The sequence below is a fragment of the Haemaphysalis longicornis genome, unplaced genomic scaffold, assembly GCF_048455015.1.
Source record: "Haemaphysalis longicornis isolate Haplotype H1 unplaced genomic scaffold, Haemaphysalis longicornis Haplotype H1 scaffold_5, whole genome shotgun sequence".
Lineage (NCBI taxonomy): Eukaryota > Metazoa > Arthropoda > Arachnida > Ixodida > Ixodidae > Haemaphysalis > Haemaphysalis longicornis.
The window spans coordinates 136769494-136789585 of NW_027526385.1; the positions used below are offsets into that span (position 1 = coordinate 136769494).

General features: G+C 48.6%; 1 pseudogene; it reads left to right on the top strand.

Annotated features, from left to right (window-relative positions):
* Positions 1-17195: 17195 nt before the first annotated feature.
* Positions 17196-19710, top strand: LOC144139902 (uncharacterized; annotated as a pseudogene).
* Positions 19711-20092: the final 382 nt, after the last annotated feature.

A 20092-nucleotide genomic window follows, 5' to 3' on the forward strand; every position in this document is an offset into this window, starting at 1 on the left:
TTCTCAGCGACCTGTATTTGGCATGCCTTGGACGAAAAGTGGACAGTGAATTGGGGAATATGGGTGTTTTCAAGGTTGTTCGCTACGTAGATGATTTTTAGTGTTCCTAGACTGCTTGGGTGCACCGGGTAGCGAGCATGTGCCGGAAGTGTTAGGTGTGTCCCAGAAATGCTTTCACCCTGTTGACGTTGACGCATGAAGTACCAGAGAATAACGTTTTGAGGTTCCTTGACCTGCGACTGCAATTGTTTGAGAACCACGTTTGCTGGCAGTATGAGCCCCGCAGTAATAAGCCACTACTTCCTTTCTCATCGGGTCACTCCAACCTGGTGAAAAGGGCGATAGTGAAGATGTGCCTTACTAATGCACTAAGAAGATCGTGCCCCCACAGGATGCAGGATAGCATCCATGCACAAGAAGCGCGCCTGCGTAGCTCTGGCTATCCACATGACATGGTGACGTCTGTGGCAGGGCCGGTTTTGAGGGAGCTGAAGAAGAACCGCCGCCGGAGCGAGGGCGAGGCCACGGTTGTGGTAGAAAAAGAAAAAGAAAAAAGGAAGGTTGCAGTGATTCCATACATACATTGTAAAGCCCATAGGCTGAAAAAAATAGGGAATGCCGCTGACGTACAAGTGGTTTTTTCCGCCCCTCGCAAACTGGGGGCCCTTTGCAAAAAGACGTACCTCCCGAGAAAGGATTCCCACAAGTGCTCCCTTGAGCACAAAACGAAGTTCGTCCCATGCGCAAAGTCGGTAATCTATGACATTCCGTTGCCATGCGGAAAAAAGTACGTGGGCCACAAGGGAAGGTGTCTTAATACAAGGCTCCGGGAGCATAGCAACAATCAAAGGGCAGTGTCAAAGGGCAGTTAGGCATTCACTGCCGAGATTGCAAAGGCACCACCGGAAAGTGCATTCCCATGTTCGACAAATGCGAAGTCATTCAGCGCCATAGTGACCAGATGACAAGGGAGATAGTGGAGGCAGCGAAAAGTGCTAGGTTGGGAGAAAATTGCGTCAGCGTACCTTCGGTTGCTCTGTCAGCCAAGGAACTTGATTTTTTTACTAGGCGGAAGGAACGCAACATAGAAAGTAATCTGGGGGCGCAACACGTGTGTCATGGCTTGAGAGGGCTTATGTTCTTAATGGGAATTTTTAGAGCGTGTGTGGCGCGTCATAGCACCGCTATGATGAATCGCTTGTTTTGTTGTGTGCATTTATGGCGCGTGTGTGTAGATGTGTGGGGTATAAATATGTGTTTTTTCAAAAAAAGCTCAGTTGGAAGTCAGCGCTCGTCCTATGTACCTCAGCTAAAGTCCGTGTTTTGTTCCGCTCTTTAGGAATGCTGGTTAGGGGCCTGCATGTTGAGCTTGCGTGCGGGGAGTTGCGGCAGGAAACGGCGTGGACAGTCCTTGCCCGCCGTGGTGTGCGGTAGAAGGCACAGCTGGTACTTCGGGTCGCACGAGTGACTTGGTGGTAGGTTGGATAGTCCGCAGTTCAGACACTTTGGTTGGTCCGGAGCGGCACACACGTCTGACCGATGTCCAAGTTCACCACACACGCGGCACACTTGCACTGATCGGTGGAAAGGGCGGCAGCGAATTAACACACTGTCCACTTTCACGTAAAACGGGACGAATTTCGTTCGGAAAGTGAGGAGTGCTGACCTTGTTTTTCCCATTATGCGGCCAAGAAGCAAAGTTGGTCCATTTTCCTGAAGGTACTTCATGAGGTTGTCCTCAGTGATGTCTGGGTCGAGGCCGTCAATTACCCCGCGGCTGGAGCCAGGGGTGTCTTCATATACGCGGAGAACTCAATTAGGTGGTTGGCGCATTGCAAGCTTTCGATTTCGCTGAGCATGATCGCGAGGTCCCGGACGCCTGTGCTGGCGACGAGGAGGTTCTGAACAGGTTGGAGCAGAATAGTCACTTTTTGGTAGAATTCTGGGAGGAGGAGTTTGCACTTCTCTGCAAAGGCCGCGGTCAGTAATTGGGTCGTCAGGGAAGCTACATGGAGTCCTTCTCTGGGCCGGTAGACGATCGTGTAGTTGTTTTGGGGCAAGCGGGGAGGCGGCTCATTAGTGGCGGAGCGAGGTGCCGATGTCGTCGGTCGCTGGACGGCGTCTTGTGACGAGGGCGACGCGTTGTTGTCTTTCTTTTTGCTTCTTTTACGCAGTACGGTGATTCAATGGTTGGCGGAGCCGCGTGTATTCTCGTCCGAAGAGCCTGTTTCCATGCTGTTGGCTTGCGGCGGCAAGGGGGGGGGTTCTTGGCTCATGGTGCTGTGAGCCGGCGTTGCTGCGACGAGTGGCGGTGGCTAGGCCTACAAAGTAGGCCCAGCGGAACCGGCGCGGTGGCCAAGTTGGCGAGGCCGACAAAATGGGTTTGGCAGGTCTGTTGTGGCTCACCCTGGTATCAGATGGTCCCTGGTGATTGTAACCTTCGCTAGTGGTGGTCTTTTTGGCGAATGCAGCGTAGATGCGCCGATGCTGGGTCGCATGCCCTTTCAGGGATTTAACATCGTCCCGCGCGCGCTGTCGTCGCGTCTGGCTCTAATGGGCACGTCACTGCACAACGCGCCGCAATTGCTGTCTGTTTAAATACCAGCGTATAAATCAAATTTGACGTTGTAGGCTCTTGTGTCTGTCGCCAAGCACGTTCATCTGCGAACGATGGTCGCTCTGTTAGCCCGGCATTTCCTTCGGAAACTGGCGCTTGAGCTTTTGGGCTCCTTGTAGCTGTACCCGATTCCGCAATGCTACTGACGCGTCTCGGATGCGCCTGTGCTGCGGCACTGCTTGAACATAGGAATCTTGTATATATCCTTGTGAAGCACGAAAGTTGTTCTTCTCAAGCGTATCACGACGGTGATACTGCACAGCGGTGCGACGCCTCCACTGCCGCTTTTTGCGAACTGAGCCAGACAGACGAAACAAGGCGCCCTCTGTTGCCTTTTCGTCAGACTTACCAGGAACATGTATGGCGTCCGATTTGCACATCTCTGGGGGTTGACCAGCTCACCCAAGGTGCCAGAACTTTCGATACAGGCTGACACCACGGCACATTCACTGCTGTTTGTGACGTGTAGATTATTTTCTCCTGCGTACGGGCCCTGAAGAACCCAGCCAAACATTGTTTCAATGGCGCAAATGTTGTTATTAAACCGCTCTACACGTCCGCTTACCAACCTCCAATACTGGTCCGAACCAACTAATACACTTACTGTGGCTTTAGGAGAGGTCCCGTCTTCGGGTTCCTCGGCTATGGGTAAGTGGCTGTCGGTAAGCACCGGTACGGTGTGGGCTTCTAGACGCGGACCATTGACGGTTTCGTCTTCCGGAACTTAGAGTGCTTCCAGGGTAACTTGACTCGACTGAAAGCGGCTGCGGAGGGCGATAGCGACTTTCCGGCACTGGTAATGTCGCGGACGGTTCGAGCGCCAAACGTTAAAACCATCAAGTCCTCACTTCTGTCGAGCAGCTGTCGAGACAGGTCACTGCGCACGAAATTACGTTGGCTGCCGGTGTTGAGGAGTATCCGAACAAGAACACGACCGCACTTTTCATATGCCCACACTGTGGTCGTTGGGAGCAGAACCGACGAGGTCAAAGTGCTGCCGGCTGTAGCAGACGTTATGCTGCGGTCTCTTTCCGAGATATTATCAGGATAAGCATCTCAGTCAAAGTGAGTCGCAGTCGGGCAGCTGTTCGCGAATCTCTCCCACATGTCGCAAAGGACCGTAATGTGTCGCCTCGAACAGGAATCACACCTAAGGCACGCGGTTGTACGGCAGTGGCGAGCCATGTGGCCCTTTTTAGCGCATCTAAAACAGCAGTCATTCCTTGAAAGGCGACGTCGCTTTTCCGCTGCTAATAAGACTGCACTGCAATCTTTCGCTTAGTGGCCCTGACCGTTGCACAGGTAGCAGGTCAGTTTTCCTCCCGGCAACAGATTTTTTAAACCTGATGCAGAGCCTGCTGGCAAGCCCAAGACGGACTTCAAGTGAGGGGAGGAAGTTCTCGGCTGCTGTCGAATTGAAGAAGCCTTCGAATCGGAGTACGATCGAAAAGCTCGACTCTCCTCCCTGCTCTCCACCTGAACCTTCAAGAACGCCATGATGGCCTTGACCCGCTCTTCTCGAGCCGCTGGCCAACGTTGTCGTTAGCAGTCTCCTTCATGCGCTGACGGTAGAGAACTGCCAGGTCTTCCGGTAAAGATCACATGAGGACGTGATGCACAATCAGCGCGTACTCTGAATCCGGCACACCTAGACTCTCGAGGCGGCCAGTTTGTAATTGAACCTGCTCATACAGGGCTCGGAGGCACGGCACTTGCAAAGTAGACTCAACAGGAGCGATGGCGAGCAGACTGTCCACGTGGTCGTCTACGAGCAGCTCCGTAAGCCCAAATGGGTCGGTGGGGATATTTACGGCTTGACTGTAGTTGCTCTCTCTGAGGCGAATCCACTCAACGGCACGTTTTGCATCCGCGGCCAGGTATGATTTCAAATACCTAAATTTGTCGACGTTGGAATGATACGGATGATTGTGAATTGTCCCCTCAAAATGCTCTCAAAAGTCAAGCCATTCGTTTAGCTCGCCAGAAAAAAAAGGGAACCTGCAGCGCCGGCAGGACGACTTGCGATGTGAATGCGCCCGGTCCGGTGTGCGAGGTCTGATTCGACTGGGGTGCAGGGCGAATGCCTTCGGCCTAGGGGTTCTGCTGCTGAGTGGGCAGCAGTTCCCCTGCAGTGCCGCCGCCGGGAACGCTCATGCTGAGCGCCCACTGGTCATTCACCGCCGAGCGCAGCCGACTGAGGACATGGCGTATGGTTTCTCGGTACCCCAAGGCGTCCGTAAAATCCAGCTCGAGTTTGTCGTCTTCCAGTGTCTCCCCAATCTTGGCATCCAGCTCTTTAAGAGTGGCTTGCTTACTAGCGAGCAAGTCGATGGCCTCTCGCAGGTCATGCGGAGACGGCGAATGGGTTTCGTATAGCTCAGGTGCTGCCATCAGCAGCCCAGTAACGGATCCGTGAAGAGCGCGCCGCTGACAGCGCAACCTTTCCGCCGCAGAGCGCTAGATGCCAGTCTTCTCCCGGCTTTTACGGCACCATAATGTTGAAAACAGAGAATACCCGACACAGTGAACTACCGTTCCCAACGCATGGTTATGACTTTTTTACCTGGCTACTGACCCGTGAACCCCGCGTTAGCAACGCGCTACCCACATCGTCTTTCTCGCGCGACGCATGCCCTTTCGAGGATTCAGTGATCGGCATACAGGGAACTGCATGGAAATTCTTCACTAATGGAAATCTTTGCATGTTTGCAGTGCGTGGTTTATTGAGCCGTATCAGTGTAGAACCACAAGACAAATGTCTGCAATACAAAACACGTAAAACATCCACATCTAAATTTTTAACTTCCACATTGAAATCTCCGACTACGACCACTTGGGTAATGTAATCGCAAGAACCCATAGACCGAAAGCAGGCCGAGGACACCCAAGCCCTTGTAGGTATGTCGCACTAAATACCTGAGACACTTCGATTCCACCTCGCCTTTTTGTAGGGATTTTTTTCTGTTGCAGCTGGCCGCGATTTTATTAGCGATGCCCTTGCGCAGTCAACGTTGGATCGGATGCGATCTATCTCCTACGAGTTTTCTGGGCGCGAAAACGCGGGTTTATTCTCGACAGTGGGGGCCCCTTTTATAAAAGAGACTGCCAATTAGGTTTTTTTTCTCGCCTTTGACGTCGTGCCCCTGACTTGACGACACGCAATAGGCTTTCAACCGCTGATGCTAATAATTCCAGAGGGAAGCCGGCATCTTTCAAATGTGCAACTTGGTGCTGAACCTCGCAAAGAAAGAAGGCCTTTGGTCGTCCCCTACGCGCACAATTTCTCCCACCGCCTTAAAAAGGTTGCGGGGAAAAGTGGTGCCGACGTTGTGTTCTCCACCTCAGAAAAACTAGTACGAATGTGCTCTGCGGGAATGGCGAGAAAAAGGGGAACCGCTGTACTAAGAGGCATGCCACGCAGTTCGTTCGTTGCAAAGAAGGTGTCGTATACTAAGTGCCTCTATCTTGGGGAAAATGCTATATTAGGCAGACTGGTAGGTGCATTAATGACAGCGTCCGGGAGCACCGAACAGCTGTTCAAGCGGTCGCAGCGGGGGCCCATTTAGCCGACTATTGCCGCCGCTGCCGGTGCGTTCCACACTGGGTTACACTTCACGAGAAGACACTAATATGTCGTTGTTTTAACGACCAAGCCCGCCGTGAATTGTTTGAAGAGTGGCTTCTCGTGAAAGGCAGGTATAAGTGTGTAAGCACGGAATCTATTAGTTTGTCAAACAAAGAAATAGATTATCTGAATGCGACCTTGCCACGTGCATAACAAAATGCACCACTTGACCTTATCATGATTTTTTCTTTGTACTTTGAGCATGTTCACGCATGCGCCGTTCCTGTATATCCTTTGATGTGTGTAGTAAAAATTTCAGTTGATTTCTAGCGCCAGTCCTGTGTAGTCTCTACTTTTGTCCCGTCTTTACTGCGCTACTTAACCATGCGTCACTGTTCGAACCAACTAGCCCACATTTACGCGTTGGCAAGTATTCCCGCTGCGCAGTTGACGAACGTGCGCCTGTGCCGTGCGCCACATTCGAAACCTTTTTTCTTCTTCTGATTTTCAGCCTTGCACAGTCCCTTTAGCTTCAACGGAGCAGAAAACACCACCGAGGTATTATCTATGGCGCCCACGTTTTTTAGTCGGTGCGACACCCTGTGAACATAGTTAATGACAACTGCTTGAATATTGGGTCTTTCCGTGCTCTTATTAGGGCTGCTCGCGTTTTTCACCTTTTTTTACAACTTTGTCTGCACCCGATACAAGGAGATGTGTGGGGTAACCACCCTTTTTCAGACTTGTGCATCGGTGATCTAGACTTTCCATCACTGTGCGCGAGCACGATTTCGTGATTGCTTGCGTGATGCAGGAAGTTGCAATTCCACGCTTTATCAGTTTTTTGGGGGAAGAGTCACAAGGCTGCAGTCCCTTTTCCCCTCTGGTGCGACAGGTCTCTTATGTGTGGAATTCTTTCAGAAACAGGTCAACAAGAAATTGCAGGCACTTTTTATCTGGGTTTTCGTGTGTGAACTCTAGCCCCACATGCAACCAGCTGAACGGTTCAATAATTTTAGGAATGGCACTATCGAGGTTTGCTCGTGAAGGCATACATACTAAAAAATCGTCAACGTAGGGGAAGCATGTTGTTACACCAAGTGGTGCTAAGTCCCCGAAGAGATTCACATCCCATTTTGCCAAGTATGTAAATGTCTGCTAACACCGAAGCTATGCCTGGACCAATCGTGATCCCGTCCTGCTGGGAAGAGACAGTTCCTTCGAATTCAGCGTAACTTACTGCAAACATATCCTTAGCAGGTCCAAGAAAACAGGAACACTAACACATGTTTCATTCTCGAACTTGACTGCTCCATAAGCGGGTATGCAGTCCTCTGCTTCCAATAAAAGAGGTTCTTGCGGAACACTGTAAAACAGGTCTTTCACATCTACTGAAAAACAAGACACCGGGAGGAACTGTTCAGAAAAGTGATGATGTCCTCGGAGTTGCGGTTGCGGGTTGTTCACATCACGACGGGGCTAGAGCGGGAGCGCACGCTGTGTTGATACGGCCTTCGCAGCGGCGGCGAGAACAATACAGCCCAGTCTTGACGTAAAGTTCCGCCGCTCTCCGCGTGGGGGCTGCGGGAGCCTACTCTTGGCTGGTCCTTGCGCGCTTGCGTTTGAAGGCTGTTTTACGTGCGCGGGGGCTGTTTTCGCAGCGTTCGTGCTTATGTGATTTATCAGCGATCATGTCGGAGCAGAATTTCGTAGCTCTGTTATATTATTGCAGTGAAAACTGCATGCTTGGCGCCGGACTTTGACGAAATTTTTGTCAGGCCCAGACAACGCCGGACAACGAACGATATTGACACTTATTCGCCATCAGGGGCGAATTTGTGGGTGCGCCCTGGAATGCTGGAAGGTTTTATTGGGATTAATATGATATTCCATTAGATGATAATACTAAGATTATAGTAATAATAATAATAATACAATATTGTATTATTCAATCGTGTTTTCATACGCTCCCTGGGATTGCCAATGGGCCTTTCTGGCCGCCGCCGAAAGATGGTTAATACTTACTATAATTATTACTATTATGCACGTTTTTGTATCAATATAATGTAATAAAAGGGCTGGGAGTAGATTAGAAATTTTAAATTCATTGGTTAAAACACTCTAAGTATTAACCCATCAGTCGGACGTGTTGATTTAAAAAAATGGCTCAGAAAGGGGCCATATTTAATGGTTGTTTCTACGGGATTGTCGATGGGACTGAATACAGGTCATTTTATGCGATCCAAGGATACTTACTTCGCCTTGGGGTTTTTCCCTAATCTGGCCAATTAAAATAAAACAAGATATCAGAAAGAGCCAAAAATAACAATGTAAACGGGTGATTCCGTACTCTGTGTCATTTTCCAATTATTTCAATAATTGCTTTAGAGAAATATCTTACATACATCGAAGCCGCGTGTTGTTGGTGTGTAGCGTGCGGCATAAAAATAATTATCGGAAGTCATTATTCTTAGATGAGAATGGAGTTGTTGTCTTAGCCGGTTGCGTCCTACTCCGCCCTCTTCCCCCTCTTTTGCGTAGGCCTGTAGCCAGGATTGCAGCGAAAAAGAAAAAGAAAACAAGAGCAGCAGCGACGCATAGCTTGCCCGCGGAGTGGAAGACCCGCGCATCAGCAGCGCCGGCTGCTCTTCGCAGCGACCGCAGGCAGGAACTAAGCCCCTTGCGAAGGCCGTACCAACGCACGCACGCCGCTGCTCTAGCGCAGCCGTGTTCAAATGTAGCTTGTTCAGGTGGGACTGTAGGGAACCAGCTGTAGCCTGCTGCCACGATGCTTTCTCTTCGACGATAACCCTGAGTGATGCTCTCTCCTTGTAGCTTATGAAATTGAAGAAAGGGCGGAGGCACAGCTTCTTAGCAGACATGATTATTTTAGCAAAACGTCTCAAGTCCTACGTCCTCACAGAACTTCCCTGCTGTACTGCAGACCGCTTTTAAAGCTTTCTGCAGCATACCTTCCGCTCACTGAAAATTCGTCGACATAGCATAATAAGCCTTCCCTAGGTATAGGTCATCATTTAAAATGGCAAATTTGCCGGTGTTGTTGGTCTGTAGTAACCGCAAGTTGTTTTCTCGGAAAAACTTCTGTGTCTGTTTGAAGCGCACCTCTCTACTTCAAGATGTTAAAACCCCAACTAGCCCACTCCCAAGCCTTGTTGTACCAATAGTTGATGAAGTGCCGGAATTTAGAAAAAATGCAATAATATTGTCACATATTTAGGAACAATGCAACGTTTGCTTAGTTAAGTATAATTTTTGAGCTAGCTATTGTTGTCCAAAGAACATACAGGATGCACACGTGGCGAAGGAGTGGTTAATAACACGACACGCATCCTCCATCGTGGGAAAATTGAATGCCAAGGCGTTTGGTGTCAGCAGGTTGTTTTGTCGGGCTTTTGATACTAGAAACATCATTTAAATATAGAACACGTTCAATCACACAATGATGCTCTAGTACAGCGAACGCGAAGCAACACGCTTTTCCCAAAACAAGGAGCTTACTGGTAGGGCTTTGTAATGACTTGCACCCATGTGGCCCAGAAAAAAAACGTGCTGTTTAATGCGGCTGCCATCCCGTTCAAGGTAAATAACGGCATTCTTTATCGACGGAATCGGTTACCCTCATAAAAAGGAACAAAGCCACTAGTTGACCCGGTGTAACTACGAGGTGCCGTCTTGGAAAAACACCATCAAGAAACCGTCGGCGGTAACAAGGGTGTCAAGCGAACCATCGAGCGCGTATGCAAGGAGTTCTACTGGCCTGGGATGCAAGCTGGCACTGCAGGGTTAGTAAAGTTGTGTGACACCTGTCAGCGGGCTGCGCCTAAACACCGAGTAGCCTCAAGAGGTCATCGCGGAGCTCGAGGAATTTTGGCATGTTGCTATCAATGTGGTCGTCCACGTTCGCCCAGCGGCGGAAACAGAAACCCCTCCCTAAGGTTCAAGACGCCACACGCACCCAGTGTTAAAGCTGAGGACGGGATCATTCCTCGAAATCTGGGACTATTACCGTCTGTCCGTGCAGAATAATGCCCAAAGTTACCAACCATACCCCTGCGGTAGTAGAGCAGCATTAGAAAACTATTCTTAATACAGGGATTAGTTTGTTTCTAGAGCGGCTACAGCACTTTAGCTCCCTTCCAACCATTGAGGCATAGTCACAGCCACGGACTTCGTTGTAGCCTCACAATGATGGAATATTATTTTATAGTGGAGTACATGAAGGGAAGTGAGAACTTAGGTATAGATTACCTTAGCCGCGTCGCTGCGGAGTGATCATGCTGTTTCTTTTGTTGGTTTCCCTTCCCTTGGGTTGGAGACTGTTTCGGACAGTACTCCTATGGAGGTGCACGAGGTAATAGTGGTGCTATTGGTGCTAGAACGTGTGTAACGACAGAACGTGATTCAGTGCCATGTGTCTCGTCGCGGCCGTGCTGACATTCTGTGCCGTGTTTTGCTTGCCACAAACAAACCTCTCGTGCAGGGAGGTGAATTGTGATGAGTGGCATCCCCGTGCCCCGCAAAAACGTACCACGGCGCCGAACGGGAGGGGGAAGAGGAGAAAAAGGAACACCACCAGAACGCGCGGCGAAAAGCACGAGAGGGGAGTGTGCCGGCGGAGCTGGTGATCCGACAGCGGTGCAGGAACGGGCAAAGATTGCGCTCGGGGGGCGGTTCCTGATCGATCCAAGGGCGTGCTCGCGCCGAGCACCGAGAACCGTCCCAAGAGCTGTACCGGAGGTACCGCTGCTGCCACTCGGGGAGCCTGTTCCCGTTCGCCTGTTCCCGGGGCGCGTTCCGGGCCAAGATTCGGGGACGAGTACTACACTGGCCAGGAACGAGCGCGCGATTCGTGGGTTCCCAGCTGCGGCCACCACAGCTCTCCCGTCTAAAGGTGTGCACCGTCGCCATGAGGAAATGTCTTCGCCCGCTTCGACACGTCTTCGGGCCCTCAACACAATCGACTTACCAATTCGAGGCAACGCTTCGACGGCCTATCAACGTCACCCCGTCGCAGCATAGAGCAGGACCGTGACGTGAGCGTGTCATTTCTATTACGCGCTTTGAACTCGTAATTGGTCTTGTGTTTTTTCCCTTCGCGTTGCGCGTGTGCTGCAGTTTGTTGCCCTTTAGATCCCTAGTGTATTTTTTCGAGTGTTTGCGTGCCCGCATAAGAATATATGTTTTTGTCTCGTACTCATGCCATGGCGTCACTTTTCGTTCATCCTCCTCCCCGGCCACATGCCCGCCTGCTTAACACGCGGCCTCAGAATTTCTGGCGTCCGCGACAGAAGTGCGTGCTCTAAGCCCATCTTGAGACTAAGCAGGCAAGTGGGTGCGGCAAAGGAGGATGGATTTTGAAAAATTGATGCCCACCGGCAAGAAGTTAGGATTATCAGGTCCATTGTGGGAAAAGCGCTACAGTAACAAGAACAAGTGAGTACACGGGACAAAGCGCTACTATCAACTGAAGATTTTATTACTGGAAAAACATACATATATACAAGGAATAAACGCCACAGTCATCACTTCAAATTTCACAATCTACCACCTGAAAAGGTCAAGGCGCACCGACAACCAAATATTTTATACATATTCACACCGCACGTGCGCTGACAAGAAAGGCGCCACACACTTTAACAACCCTGATTTAAAAAGGCATACTCAGTGTCAGACAGCAAGAGCGATGGTTGGCTGACACATTCATTCCCTTCTTTCTTTATACGGAAAGCTCCTATTATTTCTCTTGTTAGTCGTTTTTTGTGTTTATCAACAATTACATATCTCACAGTTTTGGGCGGCAATTGCAGTCTTTGCAATGAACGGCCAAATGTGAATACGGTGACCTTTTTAACGAGCTCTGAGGTTCGCGAAGGCGTACGTTCAGGCATCGGCCGGTCTGCCCTACGTATTTCTTTCCACACGTTATGCAGTATACTATGGCAGTGTGGTATATGGGTCGGCGACTAAAACAGCGTTGCGAATGCTTGACCCAGTGCTACACTTGGAGCTTCGTCTCGCCTCGGGTGCTTTTCGCACTAGCCCTGTCGAGAGTCTGTATGTCGAGTGTGATACGTGGAGCCTTGAGAACCAACGAACATACATGGACTTGCTATATGCTTTTAAAATTTCATCACTGAATAATCATCCTTTTTATTCTGTCTTTAACGATACATCAACATCTCTGCTCTTTGCAAATCGCCCATCCGTTCCTCTGCCCTTTTCACTTAGAGTGAGAGAGCGAGCCTCGGATCTAAGTGCTTCTTTTTTAGATGTGTACAGGTCATCCTTTTCTAACAGCTTACCGCCTTGGCAAGTTCGCCCGGTGTCGTGCGACCTTTCTTTTATGAGACTTGACAAAAATCGTGTACCACAAGCTGCAATACTGCAGCACTTTCTGTCTTTGCAGTTTAAATACACATGTGCAGAATTTTATAGTGACGCTTCTAAATCCTCCAGTATGGTGTCGTGCGCTGCTCATGGTCCTAATTTCAATGCAGCCAGAACCATGAGCGTGCACACATCATTTTTTTCAGCAGAAGCGTATGGGATTTTACTGATTGTACGACACATTCTTGAAACTCAAATTCCCAATTCCATCATCTATACAGATTCTTTGAGTGTTGTTTGCGCACTGTCATCGCACAAGCCCCCCAAAAACCACATAGTTAATCTTGTATTCAGCACTATCATGTCCGCGTATGCACAAAAGCATGAGCTGGTCCTCTGCTGGGTCCCAGGACATGCAGGGATCGCTGGGAATGACTTGGCAGACGAGAGGGCCGGTGCTGCTGCACTCAGGAACACTGTGGACATTACAACGGTACCCTACACAGACCTCAAGCCACACATAAGACAACACCTGCGCAGAACATGGCAAACACACTGGAACGAACAGACAGACAACAAACTACATGTAATAAAGCCACATTTGAGACGGTACACAACTGACTCACACAACAGACACACTGAAGTCGCCTTGGGTAGGCTGGGGATAGGGCACACCCATGCGACGCACTCGTATCTGCTGACGGGATCTTCTAGACCCCAGTGCAGCAGGTGCGGAGAGGCCCTATCCGTAGTGCACATACTAATCACATGCAAGGCACTCCACACAACACGACACAAACACTTCAGAGAACTCTACAGACAACATATTCCCCTACATCTATCGTTTTTCCTAGGTGATGATGCCATTGTTTCGTGAAACGTGTGTTTGAGTATTTGTCCGACGTCAAGTTTTTAAACCTCATTTCCTATCACGCATCATGAAATCTGGCCCTAAACACCAGCCATGCTCATTGTCGTGTTGTGATTTTACTTTTGTTTTTGCTGATTTTACTTAGTGTTTAAGGTTCCACCCCTATCATCGACTATTGTTTTGGCGCTCTTTGCCCCAGTTGGCCTTGCGCCATAAACATCCAACGATCATCATCATTATTTCTGTGCTCAAAACGATCCCTATAAAGCGAAAGAAGGATATTCTTACTAAACAAGGATGTTGTTTTCGTGGTGTTGCCACAGTACACCTCGCCCAATCATGTCAACAAAACACAGTTTGCCTGGGTTGTAAACGACGACACGTTCCCTCGCCGTGCAGCACACCAGGAATTCAAGAAAAAGGACACGTTACTCCATTCCCATACGACTCCTCTCCGGACAAGCAGGATGCGTGGCCCTCCTTTTGACGCTTATGACCGGTCTCAATTAAAGGTGCAGGCTTTGTTAATACGGTGATGGTAAACGAACCTTCACCGCTGCCGAAGTGTCCAGGAAACTATGATGTGATTTCATAGGAGGGGAGGGTCTGGCCGTAGGCTACTTGGAAGTGAACAAGGCAAGCGAAACTCTGCGTAGGGTCCATAGTAGGAAGGTCAAAAAAGAATCATACTTGCTTGACTCTACTCCAGAAGCGACATTCAGCATCGAAGCACTTGTAGCGAAGTCCATTTGCAACGAGATGATTCCGGTTTCTGACACAACGACAATGAAACCTTTGAACTCCCACTCTGTCGACATGGAATCAACACTATGCGGCTTAAAATAGGAGAACGGTATATTGCTTTTAATAAGATCTGTATTCAACAGGGACACGGGGACAGGAAACACTGAACCATTCGTAGACAGCATTAGCGCGGTAGAAGCACAGTTACGCTAGAAAGTTTAAATACCTGTTCCGAATCCAAGACATTTAAAGAAAGGGAGGCTTAGCGGAAAGAAGACAAGGACCGCGGCAGACGATACACGCGCTAGTAACAACTGAGTTCATTTCGAAGCGGACAAGCATATATATGACGGGCATAATCTAAACAAAAGAGAAAGATAGGAAAAGGATACACCACAGGCATCTGGCAAGAATGCAAACATCAGAAAAAAAATTTAGAAATGCACTTTCCTTTGACGGGATAGAAAGCAACGGCACACTCGCGGACATGGCTCCTTTCTTTTTATATAAAAAAGGTCTTGGAAACCTCACGGCGCCGTGACATCTCTGCTTCTATCGAATATTTTTTTCTTCAGACCAGGTCGGGTTAACAACCGCAACACTTATAATGCTGCGGCAAGTGTGAATCAGTTCGATTTTTATTGATAGCGCATGTTCTCTTAGGCAGTCATTGATGCATCGGCAGGTTTGGCCGATATACATCGCACAACAAATCAAAGGAATCTCATACACAACACTTGATGAAAGGCTCGACACGTTTCTTTTCGATTTTTTTTAGCTTCATTTCTTGCACTATTCCCGAACACAGCGGTAGGAAGTTCTAAGGGTGCTAAAAACACAACTGGACGTTGTACCTGCCCTTACGAAAATGCCATATATGGCTCATATATAAATTAGAAGTGACCATATATAGCTATATATGTGTTCATATATGGCTATCACTTGCCATATATGGCGGCAAATAGGGCCATATATGGCGTGGTCAGCCCATTTACGGCGTCAAATGGCCATATCTGGTCCCACGTGGAGCCATACATGGCGCGTCCAACCCATATATGGCTCCAATCACAGCCATATATGGCGCTACGTACAGCTTGTACACGGCCCGGCCAACCCATATATGGCGCCTTGTACATCCATATATGGCGCTAGATTCTTCGTTATATGGCATGAACAACAGCAATACGACACAATCAGATTTATGTATTACACCAAATGCAGCCAGATATGCGGCCAGTTACAGATATATACAATTGATTCACGCAGTTCCAAGGTATTATATATATGCAAATACTCTAATTATTTATTTTCAATAACAGAAATATGAATTCCCTTTCAATATAAGTTCTCGAAAAACTTACTCTTTAATCGTCAAGTTAGGGTGCTGATAGTTTTTTCCTAGACAGAGATCTTTTCTTGCATATTTTAAAAGTGCGATAGGTTGTAATGCAGCTGCTTTAGTTTTTTTTGTCATATAAGCAACCTTACAACAAACGGTTTTTAATCTTTCTTTTTCAACACACCAGTTTCAAATCAGTGTCGAGGGGGGTGGAAGGGGGTAGGGTTGGATAGTAAGTGGCTTTGGGGAAGAGGGTGCGGTTGGGCGATCGGTCCGGATCTGCCACTGTTTAATAGCAGTTTCGATAAACTGCGCCGGTGCTCATCAGGGCGCACCGATGCGCCTTTTTGTCCTCGACAAACCGCACCGGTGCGCACCATCTGTCCTCGATAAACCGGGGTGCACCGCCTCGCGACAACTTTCGGTTGCAGGCCCGCTGCGCGCACGAGTTGAAGGAGCGCTGGGGTGAAATCATAGATAAATACCGAGATGCATCGCGAACGACGCGGGGGAAGCGGCTTCCTCCGCCGTCTACTGCAGCGACGGCGCATCGACGCACTCGTGTAAAGGCGGAACGAGCCGTATATTTCTGCTAACAAAGATGAGTCGCTTGCGGATTCTACGGACAACGATGCGATGGACTCAGAGCGGGACAGCGATAGTAGAGAGTTGTAGCAGACCGTCCGTTCCATTGGTTACGTTGTTACCAGGTTGACCGGCCCCGGTCTGCGCCTGCATGCGCGGATGGGCGAGGAGGAAGGGCGAGGAGGCGCTGACATGGCGAAGGCAGGCCCGCGGAACTAATCCCCCTCCGCGACAAATGCCCAAGTGCCCAGACGGGTCTCCGCAAAATAAACAAAGTGGCACCCCTCAACTTCCGCTTGGGGAGGGGCTATGCTGTCTAGCCTTGCATGTTTTTCTTTTTTCACTTTCGGCTGCTCGTGGTGTGTTCGTACAAAGTCTAGGTGCTGGTGCTTCGTACCAACATCGACTGGAAAGGGAGAAGGCCTCACTCCTTCACCCGTTCAACTGGCGCTACGTCATAGGGCGGTTGACGAGCCCCGCTTAGGCGATCACCCCTCCGGTCACCACGACGTCGCGGAATCACACGTCCGGCTGCAGGGTGCCCCTACTGTCCCGCACATTCGTCATTCCCCAGCGTGTTTTTTTTCACATGCGTCTCTTCGCCGTCAAGTCGCTTGTTTTTTGTGTGTTTCTGTGAGTGTTTCCGCGTCTGCAAGTTTTGGCAATGTCAAAGGAAGTACGGTGAGATACCGTGCAAATGCTGTGTACGACGATGCCGCGGCGACTACACCGCGGACACGAAGGTACACGTGTTCAAGTTCCCGAGGGCAGAAAGACTGAGGAATGCATAGATACATGCGGTGCTGCGAGAAAGCCTCACTGTGCCTGAGAATTCGAAGGCAAGCTTTTTTTTCTCATTTTGGTATTTAATCGCGCTTTCATTTCAAGAGGATACACTTACACCAGTAACCGGCTCCCAAGCCGCACTTTTGTATGTCAAGCACAGAAGGCATTGCTTATTGGAGGTAATATTTTTTCTAGGTAAGCCAACTTCGCTGATGCGGATATTATCCGTGGAGCCACACTTACAGATCAAGCCAATGGCCGCACCACCACAGTGCTGCTAACTCTGGTGTGCCTTTGCCAGGCCGCTGTGCCTATGAAGTTTCCGAACTGTCCGGCCTACATGTCTAGGGAAGCCACGAAGAGGGAAGACCCTGACTCTAACCAGGCGCGCAAGGAGCACGCTAACCTGCAGAAAGCCATCGATGAATCCAACGAGGCGTTTGACAGAGCTCGCGAGGAGAATAAACTCAATTCCTTAAGCGAACTAGCCAGCCACTTGAGGAGCCAGAAGATTAACTTCTGGCATGTAATCGAGAAAAATGAGACTTATTATAGTTCACGTCGTCGAAGATGAAGCGCCCTAGCTAAAGTATCCCGTTTGCTTCAAAGAAGACTTTAGCATGACAGTACACGTAATGAAAACGGCCATAAAAAAGCTAGGCGCAAATTTGTGCGTTCTAGAAACTGCCACTAGCAAAAGGGATATCGTCCAACTTCTTGAAGGAATCGAGAAGTGGGACGGCGGTGTGAAGTCCAACTCAGTCGCAGAAATCGGCGAGGCTGTTTGCTTACTGCTCGATCAGTTGTCTACGTCCCAAGAGAATGACAGCGCCGACTGTATTCGTTTTCTGAAAGAGCAGGTCACTTTATACCTGGCAAGAAAACTGCGCAGACGCTACTAATCTGATTTCATGCTGTTTTGCCGCCTTGTCTTCATGAAATAACCCCATGCGTATGCTTACATACGCAGCCATGGAAGCATCACCTTGCCACATCCTATGACAATCAGGTCTGTGTGCTGCTCATATGGTATGGGCCCTCGACAAGAACATCGCAGTGAAACATTCCTTAGTTACATGGAAAGGAGAATTTCTGTTCTAAAAGACGACCAGCGCTTTGTGACGATAATGGTAGATGAAATCCACATAAAATCCTACTTTGATTATAAAAGAGGTAACATTACTGGCATTGCGCTCAACAAAAATGAAGCTGCAAACTGTGCGCTCGTTTCATGGTTCGCAGTCTCACGTGCAAATTCAAAGAAGTTTCACACATCGTGCCAGTGCAGAAGCTGGACGCGTAGTTCCGGCACAAGACGCTCAAAGATGTGTTTTGTGGGCTAGAAGAGATTGGGTACCGGGTCGTGAGTGACAACCCGGTACACATACTCAAATGCATACCAAATGACTGGATAAACCAGAAGAACGACCAAGTTTGCTTCTACTTCCCTGATATTCAAACAGACGGAGCACAGCCACAGCGCTTGGAAACAGCATCATTTGCGGCAATCAGAGAGCTTCACAGCATAGAGAGTGACCAACTGTTGAAGCATGGGTACGGGCCGCCAAGAAAAGCCATCTACTATTCGAATATTGAAAGGCAGAACGTAAAGCTTGCACTGCAAATAATCAACGATTTCTTGCCTGAGGCGTTGCATGCTCTTGGAACGAAGGACAACCGCTTCTCCTTTGATGCCACTGCTACTTTCATTGAAATTGTCATCAAGTGGTGGAAAGTTGTAAATGTAAAAACTCCGTGGAAGGGAAAGAGGCTGCGAGACCAGTTCCAACAACCCGTGTTTTCCTTTGACAACGATCCAAAAATTGACTTCTTGCGCACGCTGCTGACAGGGCTGGACGATTGGAAAAGCAAAGGCCTGGACAAGAGTTCTTTGACGAAGCAGACCCACGCTGCCCTCGAGCACACCACCTACGTGCTTGTGGAGCTCGCTAGGTACAGCTTCGGATGTCTTACGTCATTTTTGGAAAGATACAGACTCACTGTTTAGAAAAGCGCTTCGGGAAGTATAGACAACTGGCAGGTGCACAGCACCACGTTTACATCAGGCAGATTTATGAAGTGGAAAACAAGCTGCGCCTGCAGAGCACCTTACCAACGGTTTCCACTCATCAGCACTGGGAATGTGTCCGGAAGCAGGCCGAGACGTTACTCCCCAGCTGCAACGTACTTGCCTCGTTAATTCTCCATAAAGGGCTAAAAAGCCAAATGTTTGCACATCTAGCACACACCTCTCCATGCAGAAATTGATGCAATTTGGGCCGCTTTTTTTCCTATCGACATAAGCAGAAAAAAATGTTTTGTGGGCTGCAATGTGCATTTACATTTGACGAAGTGATTAGCTGAAATGCATTTGTTTAAACCTTACGCTGAATAGTCCAAATTAGTAGTTCTCGATTTAAACAAATGAAATTTATTTTATAAAACTTGCATGAAGGTTTTAACATAGAATATGGTGACGAAATTGCAAGAAATTACCTTTCAGCATCATCAATAACAATTGTGCTCTGTATGCTGTTGTGAAGAATGTAAGCAGAATAAAAGTGTTACCAAGGGGAAGCAATTGGTTTAGGACCTTTAAATATTTGATGATGTTAGAGTAATTTTTACGAAATTTATTTTCAGGAATAATGAAAAAAAACTTAGACATTGACTACTTATAATTCTATTTGTTTCATTTTATTTGCAAGAGTTAAGAAAGCCACCGCTAAATGCAAGAGGTAAATCTAAATAAATGCAGTAAGAAATTTGTGCTTTCATCACAGGGGGCCAAGCTGGCCAAGAAGAATGCAGCCACTGACCCGTCGCCACAACAAAGCAGCCTGCCACCACCCTAAGTCGCATGCAAGTGCAGCATTTGGTGTAATAAAATGTGGAAGGTATGCCAAGAAGAGTTTGTCAGAATTAGGGGTGCAACACTATTTGCTGCTGTTAACTGAAGTTTATTATATATGCCATCCACGTGGTCGTAAGCTCAATCCATATAACGCCATATATATTATTAGACCACCATATATGGCTTACCCATGTATGGCCTCGCCCATATATGGCCACGGCCGGAAATGGGCATATAAGGCCATATATGGCCCACATCCATATATGGCCTCACCCATTTATGGCCATGTCAGGAATTGGCATATATCTCCGTATATGGCACACCCATTTATTGCCACATAAGCCCAATTCTTGACGTGGCCATATATGGCAATTCTTATATAC